Source organism: Microcaecilia unicolor, chromosome 3, assembly GCF_901765095.1.
Source record: "Microcaecilia unicolor chromosome 3, aMicUni1.1, whole genome shotgun sequence".
NCBI classification, from domain to species: domain Eukaryota; kingdom Metazoa; phylum Chordata; class Amphibia; order Gymnophiona; family Siphonopidae; genus Microcaecilia; species Microcaecilia unicolor.
The window spans coordinates 320,047,241-320,059,986 of record NC_044033.1 but is presented as its reverse complement, the minus strand read 5'-3'; the positions used below and the strand labels follow the sequence as shown (position 1 = coordinate 320,059,986).

Below are 12,746 nucleotides of genomic sequence, written 5' to 3'. Positions count from 1 at the left end.
TTCTTGTATCACATGAACACATGTCATTTCATGGTGGAAGTTGAAATTGAACGTCATTCAAAGAATGCAAATCTCTTCAAGGAGTATATAAAGTCATAACATTGCTGGGTCCATCCTTTTTAGTATTTTAAAAACAAGCAACATTTATTTAAATAAAGCAGATAGTGTAAGGAATACAAAAATGGGGTAACTCAGTTTTTTTGAACCGCCTAGAAATATTTTGTGCAACACTGAACTGGAGGGAAAAGAAAACATGAAGGACCCCAGAACAAGTAAGTGAATGTTTTGGAGTTAAAGGACTTTGCATTTTCAGATCACAGGAGATGGATCATTAACATCAAAGATGTGGAAACTTAATTTTATATTAGAAAACAGATTTTATCAGGGCTCGCGGAATACCCTTATTTTCTCATCACAGGCTTCCCAATTGTAACATCTGTGTTCTCACTGAACATTAAACAAGAGGAAGATCTCCCCTTCATGGTTCATCCTGAATCAGAGACATCTGAACTGGTTCACTCTCCTGTAACAGGCAAGTTTTTTTTATTTTGTTTGTTATTCATCTTTATAAAACTGCCTTATGGAGTCAAGATAAACACTCTCTGCCAGTGTTCCCAAGCCTGGTCCTGGAGGTTCCCCAGCCAGTCAGGTTTTCAGGATATGCCAATGAATATTCATGAGAGAGATTTGCATGCAGTGGAGGCAGTGCTTGCAAATCTCTCTCATGAATATTCATTGTGGATTTCCTGAAAATCTGATTGACTAGGGGACAAATCACGTTTTACCAAACCCCAGGAGAGGAACAGCAACAAGTGAGAAGCAAAAATAAAGAAATAATGGTAAATTAGTACTCTGGGAATTAAATCAAGACTTCCCACTCGCAGTCCTAAAACATAAACAGTAAGAGGATCGGACACAAGGCTCAGATGTTAATAAAAATAGAAAAGCTGTTTATTAGACAATATTGGCAGTAGAGAATGACACAGAGACAGGGACCCACAGTAAATGTGGGGACGGGGACAGAGTCCACGGGGCGGGGATGGGGAGACAGCCCGTGAGGACGGAGACAAATTTTGTCTCCGTGTCACTTTCTGCTTTGAAGCCTTGTAATGAATTGGAATGTTATTTATCTTTGATGCAGACGACAATATTTTTATTTTCTGGAAAAACAAACAAATGTGCTGGCCACAGCTAGAAAACTTTGCATGCAGGATCCTGTACATTCTGCTACCAGCACATCTTCTAAGAAGACATCTTTTATTGCAGGAAGGACTGTGGAGGACAGGAGATCTTCCCAGGGTCCTCGCTTCAAGTGCCAGGGTTTCCAGTTGCTTTTTGGCTAGGATCAGGTGACCCTCAGGGGGAGGAATTTTGGCTTCGGCCTAACCCCTGGTAAGCCTTTTCCTCAGCTGAGAGGTGCCCAGCTCTACCACCGGCTGCCTTTCAGGTGCTGTGGAGGACTTGCAGCTCATCTGCATATCATTTACAGCCTTCTCTGGAGTGACTCCCAGGTCCACTCCGATCCACTCAGGGCCTCCGCTCTTGGTGCCCAGCACTCCCACCAGGTGCTGTGGAGGACTTGCAGCCCTTCTGCATTTCCTCACAGCTGTCTCTGGGGTGACTCGTAGGTCCACTCCGATCTTCCCAGGGCCCTCGCTTCAAATGCCAGGGTTTCCAGGTGCTTTTTGGCTAGGATCAGGGCAGGCCACCCTCAGGGGGAGGAATGCTGGCTTCGGCCTAACCCCTGGTAAGCCTTTTCCTCAGCTGAGAGGTGCCCAGCTCTACCACCGGCTGCCTTTCAGGTGCTGTGGAGGACTTCCAGCTGATCTGCATATCATTTACAGCCTTCTCTGGAGTGACTCCCAGGTCCACTCCAATCCACTCAGGGCCTCCGCTGTTGGGGCATTTTTCTCTTTACATCTATTTTCTTACAGTCACTACTGACCTCACCGAATTATACCTAATTCTGAATCACGCTATGGCCCCTATACACATTCTCTTCCTTACCCTTTCCCTTCCTAGTCTTTTCCCTCACCCCCTACTTCTCTCCGCTACAGGAACTCATTGCCCATCCATCGACTTCATCACCTCACCTTCTCTCCTACGCTCTTCCTCCCTCTTAGCTTTTAATCTTCATCTCTTTCTTCCTTCCATTTTGCCTTCCCCATTTCACCTAAGTACCTCTCGCCTTCGACACCTTCATGGCCACACCTCTCCTACTTTCCTCCGCTCCCTTTTACTCCTTGTCTTACTCTCAGCCGGTGACATCAATCCCAATCCTGGCCCTCCTCACCAACTATTATCCCAACTCTACAGATCTCACTGTGACCTCTCTAACCTCATCACTATTCCTCTACTCCCCTCCTCTGCCCTTCTCTTGCGCCCTTTGGAATGCCCGCGCTATCTGCAACAAACTCCCATATGTTCATAACCTCTTTATCTCACGTCACCTCCATCTGCTCGCCATAACAGAAACCTGGCTCTGCCCTGATGACTCTGCTTCAGTCGCAGCCCTCTGCCATGGCGGTTATCTTTTTTCACATACTCTTCGCCCTGCTGGCCGCGGGGGCGGTGTTGGATTACTTCTCTCTCCCTCCTCCAGATTTCAACCCCTTCTTCTACCTCAATCTCACTGCTTTTCCTCCTTTGAAGTCCACTCTATCCGCCTTTTCTCTCCTCTGCCTCTTCGAATAGCGGTCATTTATCGTCCCCCTGATAAGTCTCTTTCATCCTTTCTCAGTGACTTTGATGCCTGGCTTGCCTTCTTCCATGATCCTTCCTCCCCCTCTCTCATCCTTGGTGACTTTAATATTCCTGCTAATGATCCTTCTAACTCTTATATTTCCAAGTTACTCGCTTTAACATCCTCCTTTAATCTCCAACTATGCTCCACCTCCCCCACTCATCAAAATGGTCACTGTCTTGATCTTATCTTCTCCTCCAACTGTTCACCCTCTAGTTTCCTTGCCTCTGATCTTCCCCTCTCTGATCACCATCTTATAACTTTCACACTTAAATCTCCTCCCTCCCAGTCCCGTCCTAGCTTATCTAATTTATCTAGGAATCTTCACGATATTGACCCTTCATCTCTATCCTCCCATGTTTCTAACCTCCTCTCTACTGTGGCACCATCCACGTCTGTCAATGAGGCTGTTTCTTCTTACAACAATATTCTATCCTCTGCCTTAGACACTCTTGCACCTTTGATGACCCGCCCTATAAGGCGTACAAAACCCCAACCTTGGCTGACTTCTAATATCCGCTGCCTACGTTCTTGTACCCGCTCCGCCAAATGCCTCTGGCGGAAATCTCGGGCCCTTGCTGATTTCTTACACTTTAAGTTCATGCTGACCTCCTTCCAATCTGCTCTTTTACGTGCCAAACAGGATTACTATATCCAACTGACTAACTCTCTTGGCTCTAACCCTCGACTTCTCTTCACCACATTGAACTCTCTCCTCAAGGTGCCCCCTCCCCCAACTCCCCCTTCATTATCTCCTCAGATCCTTGCTGAATTCTTTCACGACAAGGTTCAAAAGATAAACCTTGCATTCTCTACCTCGCCACCTCTCCCTCCACTAGTCCGTTCCCCTCTCTCTCCTTCCCCTCATTCCCTTTCCTCCTTTCCTGAAGTTACTATTGAGGAAACTACACTTCTCCTTTCTTCCTCAAAATGTACCACCTGTTCCTCTAATCCCATTCCCACCCACCTTCTTAATGCCATCTCTCCTGCTCTTATTCCTTTTATCTGTCACATTCTCAACCTCTCACTTTCCACTGCGACTGTCCCTGCTGCCTTTAAACATGCTGTGGTCACACCTTCTTTAAGAAGCCTTCACTCGACCCTACGTGTCCCTTTTAATTACCGACCCATCTCCCTCCTCCCTTTTCTCTCCAAATTACTTGAGCGTGCTGTTCACCGCCGCTGCCTTGATTTTCTCTCCTCACATGCTATTCTTGACCCACTACAATCTGGTTTTCACCCTCTCCACTCAACCGAAACTGTGCTTACTAAAGTCTCCAATGATCTAAATCTGGCTAAATCCAGAGGTCAATATTCCATCCTCATTCTTCTTGATCTTTCCGCCGCTTTTGACACTGTCAATCTCAGCATACTTCTCGATACCCTGCCCTCACTTGGATTCCAGGGCTCTGTTCTTTCCTGGTTCTCTTCCTACCTCTCCCTTAGCACCTTTAGTGTTCACTCTGGTGGATCCTCTTCTACTTCTATCCCTCTGCCTGTCGGCGTACCTCAGGGTTCTGTTCTTGGTCCCCTCCTCTTTTCTATCTACACTTCTTCCCTTGGTTCATTAATCTCATCCCATGGCTTTTCCTACCATCTCTATGCTGATGACTCCCAAATCTATCTTTCTACCCCTGATATCTCACCTTGCATCCAAACCAAAGTTTCAGCGTGCTTGTCTGACATTGCTGTCTGGATGTCTCAACGCCACCTGAAATTAAATATGACCAAAACCGAGCTTCTCATTTTCACCCCCAAACCCACCTCCCCGCTCTCCCTGTTTTCTATTTCTGTTGATGGCTCTCTCATTTTCCCTGTCTCCTCAGCTCGAAACCTTGGGGTCATCTTTGACTCTTCTCTCTCCTTCTCTGCTCATATCCAGCAGATCGCCAAGACCTGTCGTTTCTTTCTTTACAACATCCGTAAAATCCGCCCCTTTCTTTCCGAGCACTCTACCAAAACCCTCATCCACACCCTTGTCACCTCTCATTTGGACTACTGCAATCTGCTTCTTGCTGGCCTCCCACTTAGTCACCTCTCCCCTTTCCAGTTGGTTCAAAATTCTGCTGCCCGTCTCGTCTTCCGCCAGGGTCGCTTTGCTCATACTATCCCTCTCCTCAAGTCGCTTCACTGGCTCCCTATCCATTTTCGCATTCTGTTCAAACTTCTTCTACTAACCTATAAATGTACTCACTTTGCTGCTCCCCAGTATCTCTCCACACTCATCCTTCCCTACACCCCTTCCCGTGCACTCCGTTCCCTGGATAAATCCTTCTTATCTGTTCCCTTCTCCGCTACTGCCAACTCCAGACTTTGCTCCTTCTGTCTTGCTGCACCCTATGCCTGGAATAGACTTCCTGAGCCCCTACGTCTTGCCCCATCATTGACCATCTTTAAATCTAGATTGAAAGCCCACCTCTTTAACATTGCTTTTGACTCGTAACCACTTGTATCCACTTGCCTCCACCTACCCTCCTCTCCTCTTTCCTCTACACATTAATTGATTTGTTTGCTTTATTTTTTGTCTAATAGATTGTAAGCTCTTTGAGCAGTGTCTTCTATGTTTGTGCAGCGCTGCGTATGCTTTGTAGCGCTATAGAAATGCTAAATAGTAGTAGTGGTAGTAGAACTTGAAATTGTTGATGACTTCTTAATCATCCACAGATTAAAAAATCATAACAGTGCTTCATAGGGCATATTTCTCCCCTCTAGTGTACACAGAATGGGTTGTATTTTGTACCCCTGAACATTTTAACTGGGTGAATTAGGATTCCTTGGGGTAGCAGAAGTCAGCTATTGTTGGGGTTGGAAGGGTTGAAGGTGTTGGTGGTGGGGTTATTATAGTTGCTCATTGTTATTATTGTTTTCTATTTGTGATTTATAAACCACAGTTGCACAGGGTATTGTTCCTTTTTATACTTTAATGAAAACATTTCAATATAAAATTATGTGTTCGAGGCTTCTGAAGATGAGAACAGAGCCCACGGGATGGGGACAGGGACGGGAATGGAGATGGGGCCTGTGGTGACGGAGACAGAACCCATGAGGATGGGGACAAATTTTTCCCTGTGTCATTCTCTAATTGGCAGCAATGAAAAATGAATTCAGAGATGATGTATTATGCAAAACACCCAGAACGATGGTAAAATATGTTAAGTATCTGTCAAGGGAGTGAGTTAAAGATGACACACACTATTAACTAATCCTGAAGTTATTAGGATACCTAACCCCAGGCAAAGGAAGAGCAATTGAGAGGCAGATGCACTAAAGCTAAATGAGCCTTTAATGACTCTCCAACGAGGAAAATTTGATCCGTTGCATGCATCAAAGGGCTTTTACCGAGGAAGCCAGCAGCTAACGAAAACGGAATGGAGATGAGCAATTAGTGTGAAAACCCCATTGAAACGACATGCACTAACCTTTTCCGATTGCCTTTACGCAGGAAAAAGGCAGGAAATCTAACGAGAGGTCTGGACCACTCGTTAGGACAGCTCTGTGCCAGGAAAAATCATTAAGTGAAAAAATAAACAAACTGTGAGCCAATCCCAGCGCATTAGCAGAGCTAAAAGCGCTGTGATTGGTCCAAAGGACGTCAGAAAACACATAAATAAAAATAAAAAAAGGATCGGGAGGGGGCAAGGGCGCTCATCAGGAGCGTCCTGTACGGACGGCCTTGCCCCCCCCCCCCCCCCCCCGCTGCTCCCCACTTTCCGCCGCTCCCCCCACCCCGAAAAAGCAAAATTCAAGCAGCCCCTGCCCCCCTCCCTTCCTCACTACTCTCTCACCTCAGCTCCGCCTCCCGACTTCCTCCGTCCTGTGCCCCGCCCCCTTTTGGGGTCGTCGCCGCCATTCCCCTCCTCCATCGGGCCCCCCTCCCTCTTACCGGGCCCGTGCAGCGCCTCTCTCCTCTGTCCGAAGGCGCTGCACGGGCAAGAAGAAAGCTGATGCCTGCCTTCGCCCAGCTTCGATGGCGCGTCTTTCTCCTGCTGGGCCCGCCCCTGTCTGACGTCAGTAACCTCCGTAGGTTACCGACGTCAGACAGGGGCGGGCCCAGCAGGAGAAAGACGCGCCATCGAAGCTGGGCGAAGGCAGGCATCAGCTTTCTTCTTGCCCGTGCAGCGCCTTCGGACAGAGGAGAGAGGCGCTGCACGGGCCCGGTAAGAGGGAGGGGGGCCCGATGGAGGAGGGGAATGGCGGCGACGACCCCAAAAGGGGGCGGGGCACAGGACGGAGGATGTCGGGAGGCGGAGCTGAGGTGAGAGAGTAGTGAGGAAGGGAGGGGGCAGGGGCTGCTTGAATTTTGCTTTTTCGGGGTGGGGGGAGCGGCGGAAAGTGGGGAGCAGCGGGGGGGGGGGGCAAGGCCGTCCGTACAGGACGCTCCTGATGAGCGCCCTTGCCCCCTCCCGATCCTTTTTTTATTTTGATTTGGGAGCCATGTGCTTGTGATTTGACTGTGTTTTGACTGTTCGTGGCATGCGCAGAGCAGCTAACATAACGCTTGGCTGCTCTGCGCATGATTTGGGGGCCGATTAACGATGTGTATTGTGATTCTTTGATACATTGTACGTTTCAATACCGATCTCAGCATGTGTGACTTTTTTTTTTGGTGCATTTTTCGTTATTTTAAAATCGTTAGGGACTTTAACGATTTAGATTTTTTAACGTTTGTTTGATGCATCTACCCCTGAATCTGACAAGATAATAACACTCAGAAATTTTGGATCCGCAGTAGTCAGGCCTCTTATGGGACATCCCATTCCAAGCCACAACCTACAGTCTCCCACCCTTCAATCATTTGCTCTCCTGGGTATTCCACCAGGGCTGGATTAACACTATATCGGGCCCTAGGCAAATGTAGATTTGTGGACTGCCCTACCGGGATTTCCCCTTCCTCCTCCCCCACTGCCATGGATCCTCTTCACTCTTTCTATCTGCCTTTATCTCTCTCTTTCTCTTTGTTCGCTGCAGTAAAAGCTCTTCACCCTCTCTCTCTCTGTGTCTGTCTCATTCTCTCTGTCTCCTTTGCCGTCCAGCCTCTTCTTACTCTCTTTCTCTGTCCCCCTGTTTTGCAGCCCTTCCTCTTTGTTTCTGCTTCTCACTAATGCCTTTTTCTCTCAATGCCCCTCAACACTCAACCTGTTTTTCTCTGTAGTCGGCAGGAGCAGCGTAACATATCACCAGGCTACGTGGGTCTCTCATCTTACATGTGAAGCTGATAGTTCTGCTGGTCCTTCCCACAACTATCAGCCTTGAGTGCAGAGAGAAGGACCCCTGTGGGTTGCTGCTACTTTCACCACTGCTGCCGCCAACCCTCAGAGGCAGCTGCCCGGCAGCGGTGGTAGCGGGAAAGAGGAGAATGCCAATGCTGTGCTGCTTCTTAACCCAAATGAGGATTTTGCAAATGACCCACAGTTTGGGAACAGCCTGGTGTCAGAAGTGCTAAACGTGCATCATATGAGGAGGCAAGCTCCTTCCTGAGCAGGGAGTGTCTGGTGGCACATCTAGAAATTTGTAAGGCATCCTGGACATTCTTTTGTTTTTTTTAAGGCATTATAGTTTGGATTTGCAGGCAAGACAGGATGCAGTCTTTGTAACATAGTAACGTAGTAGATGACGGCAGAAAAAGACCTGCACGGTCCACCCAGTCTGCCCAACAAGATAAACGCACATGTGCCATTTTTTGTGTATACCTTACCTTGATTTGTACCTGTCTTTTTCAGGGCACAGACTGTATAAGTCTGCCCAGCACTATCCCCGCCTCCCAAGCACCAGCCCCGCTTCCCACCACCGGCTCTGGCACAGACTTTTACTGTTCTACCCTTGTGAAGGTCACTGTTATGGTATTTGCCACTCATCTGAACTGCTCTGGAGGAACACTGGAAGGAGACATGTGATCTTAGGTTTCTTTTCTTTTCTTTAGTTCCTTCAGAGCAGTTCAGAAGTAACCCAGTGCTTTGATTACAGAAAATGCTCATCAGCTGCTGGTAGGAGTGCAAAACCCCCTCAGCTGAACTGTTCTGGAGGAAGAAAAATAAGGGAAGACCAAATGTCTCCCTATGAAAGTTAAGAGAATATTGCATAGTCAGAATATTGGCATTTACACATATTGGGGGATATGTCATTCAAGACATTTATGTTTGCAATGAGTTTGTAATTGTGAACACCCAAAGCCCAATATTGAAAGCAATTGAAAGGGGCAGCAGAGGCTCCTGTCCATTTAAATCCCCTGGGACTGCCTGACCCCCCCCCCCCCCCCAAATTAATTGGCAATAAAGCAGGCAGTACCACTGAATATTGCCTCTGACTGCTCACAAAAAAAGTGGTCAGGTCAGGGGCAGTACAAGGGGTGGCATTTCGGAGGAGCCCAGGGTTTTGCATTTACCAGCTGGCTCTCTCAAGACATGAGCTACTAAGTACTGGGCTGGCACCCACATCGCTTTAAAAAGAATTATTTTTTGAGCCCCCTCCCACCCTCCTGACAAAGCTCTCTCCTTTCCTCAGGTTTACATCTATCCCAGAGTAGGAACGCACTCTCCTCGCTCCTGCCCCTCACAGCCGCCTTGGAGAGGAGGAGTGGCCTAGTGGTTAGAGTGGTGGACTTTGGTCCTGGGGAACTGGGTTCGATTCCCACTGCAGGCACAGGCAGCTCCTTGTAACTTGGGCAAGTCAGTTAACCCTCCATTGCCCCAGGTACAAATAAGTACCTGTATATAATACGTAAGCCGCATTGAACCTGCTATGAGTGGGAAAGTGCGGGGTACAAATAAAAAAAAAAAAAAGTATGTTGTTTTCCATAGCTGTAAAATTAAGGATCATATTCTTATTTTTTTTATTCAACAGATGATGGATTTAGGAATAATAGTGAAAGAGTGAGAAAGTGCAATAAACAGCAGAAAAAGGAATGGAAACACCGAGCCCCCTCCAGAGATGGCATTGATCCTTCAGCTGACTGTCAGGGAGGTATCAGTAGCATAATACCGAGCAGTGTGAAAGCAGAAGCCCAGACAGGAGAAAAATTAGACAGAGAAAAGAGAAGCAACATAAGCAGTTTTAGGACTGAAATTAATGACTGTGATGGTACTAACAAAACTAACCTATCTGGATACTCTAAAAAAACATTTAACTGTGCTGAATGTGATAAATGTTTTAGATGGAAATGTCAGCTGACAGTTCATGAAAGGACTCATACAGGATTGAAACCATTTAAATGTTCAGAATGTGATAAATGTTTCATAAGGATTTCTAATCTAAAACAGCATGAAAGGATTCATACAGGAGAGAAACTATTTAAATGTTCAGAATGTGATAAATGCTTCAAAAGGATGTGGGACCTCAAACTGCATGAAATGGGTCACACAGGAGAGAAACCATTTAACTGTTCAGAATGTGATAAATGCTTCAAAAGGATGTCTGCGCTCAAACTGCATGAAATGGGTCATACAGGAGAGAAACCATTTAAGTGTTCAGAATGTGATAAATGCTTGATAAGCAAGACAAATCTGAAAGTTCACAAAAGAATTCATACAGGAGAGAAACCATTTAAATGTTCAGAATGTCCTAAATGTTTCAAAAGCATGTCTGTCCGGAAACGACATGAAAGGATTCATACAGGAGAGAAACCATTTAAGTGTTCAGAATGTGATAAATGCTTCAAAAGGATGTCTCAGCTCAAACTGCATGAAATGGGTCATACAGGAGAGAAACCATTTAAGTGTTCAGAATGTGATAAATGCTTCAAAAGGATGTCTCAGCTCAAACTGCATGAAATGGGTCATACAGGAGAGAAACCATTTAACTGTTCAGAATGTGATAAATGCTTCAAAAGGATGTGTGAGCTCAAACTGCATGAAATGGGTCATACAGGAGAGAAACCATTTAAGTGTTCAGAATGTGATAAATGCTTCAAAAGGATGTGTGAGCTCAAACTGCATGAAATGGGTCATAGAGGAGAGAAACCATTTAAGTGTTCAGAATGTGATAAATGCTTGAGAAGCAAGACAAATCTGAAAGTTCACGAAAGAATTCATACAGGAGAGAAACCATTTAAATGTTCAGAATGTCCTAAATGTTTCAAAAGCATGTCTGACCTGAAACGACATGAAAGGATTCATACAGGAGAGAAACCATTTAAGTGTTCAGAATGTGATAAATGCTTCAAAAGCATGTTGAGAGAAACCCTTTAAGTGTTCAGAATGTGATAACTATTTCAGAAGCAAGACCAATCTGAAAGTTCATGAAAGAATTCATACAGGAGCAAAACCATTTAAGTGGTCAGAATGTGATAAATGTTTCACAAGGATGTCTGAGCTCAAATGGCATGAATGGAGTCATGAAGGAGAGAAACCATTTAAATGTGCAGAATGTGACAAATGTTTCAAAATCATGTATGAGCGCAAACGTCATGAAAGGATTCATACAGAAGAGAAACTATTTAAGTGTTCAGAATGTGATAAATGCTTCAAAAGGATGTCTGAGCTCAAACTGCATGAAATGATTTATACAGGAGAGAAACCATTTAAATGTACATAATGTGATAAATGTTTCAGAAGCAAGGCCTACCTGAAAGTCCACAAAAGAATTCAAAAAGGAGAGAAACCATTCAAGTGTTCAGAATGTGATAAATGTTTTAAAAGCATGTCCTGTCTGAATCAGCACAAGAGGACAGGAGAGAAACCATTTCAGTCTTTATAATGTGATAAATCTTTTATAAGGAAGGGCGCACTGACAGTTCACGAGAGGACTCAGGAGAAAAATGTTTTAAAAGCAAGGCTGAGCTGCAGTGGCATAGAATAAACCATACAAGAAAGAAATGATTCAAATGTTCATGAATGTCATAAATATTTCAAAATCAAGGTTGAGCTGCAATGACATGAATTGACTCATTTCTGGCATGTCAGATTTTGTTTTTTTTATTCCAGGTACGGAGATGCACCTGGCGGTAATTGAGCAGCACTGTGTGCTGCCCACTTACCTCCAGGTTACTACTGGAGCCATTATCATCTCTTAAATAGGTGACAGTAATAATGGCTCTGGGCGTAAATGGCCGAGCACCAATGTACTGACCTAGTGCACAACCATTTTTACCATCTGCAGGAAAAAGGGGGCCACCATGTGCCAAAGAGAGGGATAATCGAATGGGGGCGCCCATCTGTAAGGACAGCCCCATAAAGAGGTGGGGCAACGCGTATTATTAAAACAAGATGGACGTCCATCTTTCATTTCGATAATACGGTCAGGGACACCCAAATCATGAAATTTAGGTCGACCTTAGAGATGGTTGTCCCCGGTTTTCGGCGATAATGGAAAGCGAGGACGCCTATCTCAGAAATGACCAAATCCAAGCCATTTGGTCATGCGAGGAGCCAGCATTCGTAGTGCACTGGTCCCACTAACTGAATGGTAAAAATCCCTTCCCTTACCGATCCGGAAAGGAACGGGTATGCATGAAGAAAATTGCATGCAAATGAGCTGCTTACTGTTAGCTCATTTGCACGCGATTTCCTTCCTAAGGAGGGGAAGCAACGGCAGTTGAGGACTTCCAAAATGGGGATGTTTCTGTGAGAAGCACATCCATGCCTTTGCTATGCCTCTGACACCCCCTTTGTTTATTTGGATTACAAGTAGCAGCAGTGGGATTTGAACTGGCCACCTCTAGATTACAAGACCAGTGCTCTAACCACTAGGCCACAAGGGAGTGGAGTAAACTGGAGGAGTGGCCTAGTGGGTAGAACACTGGTCTTGCAAGCTAGAGGTGGCCAGTTCAAATCCCATTGCTGCTACTTGTGATCCAAAATCCAAATAAATAAATAAATAAAGTCCCAGTGAGTCAGCTAAGTGCTGTATCAAAGAAAGCTGTCTAGGTGTGATCAGAAATGATAGTCTGATCAAAGAATTTTCAGTTGATTTAACTTTCAAATTCACCTAGAATTTAACTTTCAAATTCAAAGTCCCCTAGAATATAACTTCCCTTTTGTAAATAAATCTAAATATTCCCAATAATTAT

At 45.5% G+C, this 12,746-nt stretch overlaps 1 pseudogene; it reads left to right on the top strand.

The window, feature by feature from the left end:
- Window positions 1-253: 253 nt before the first annotated feature.
- On the top strand, window positions 254-11,639 carry LOC115464665 (annotated as a pseudogene).
- Window positions 11,640-12,746: the final 1,107 nt, after the last annotated feature.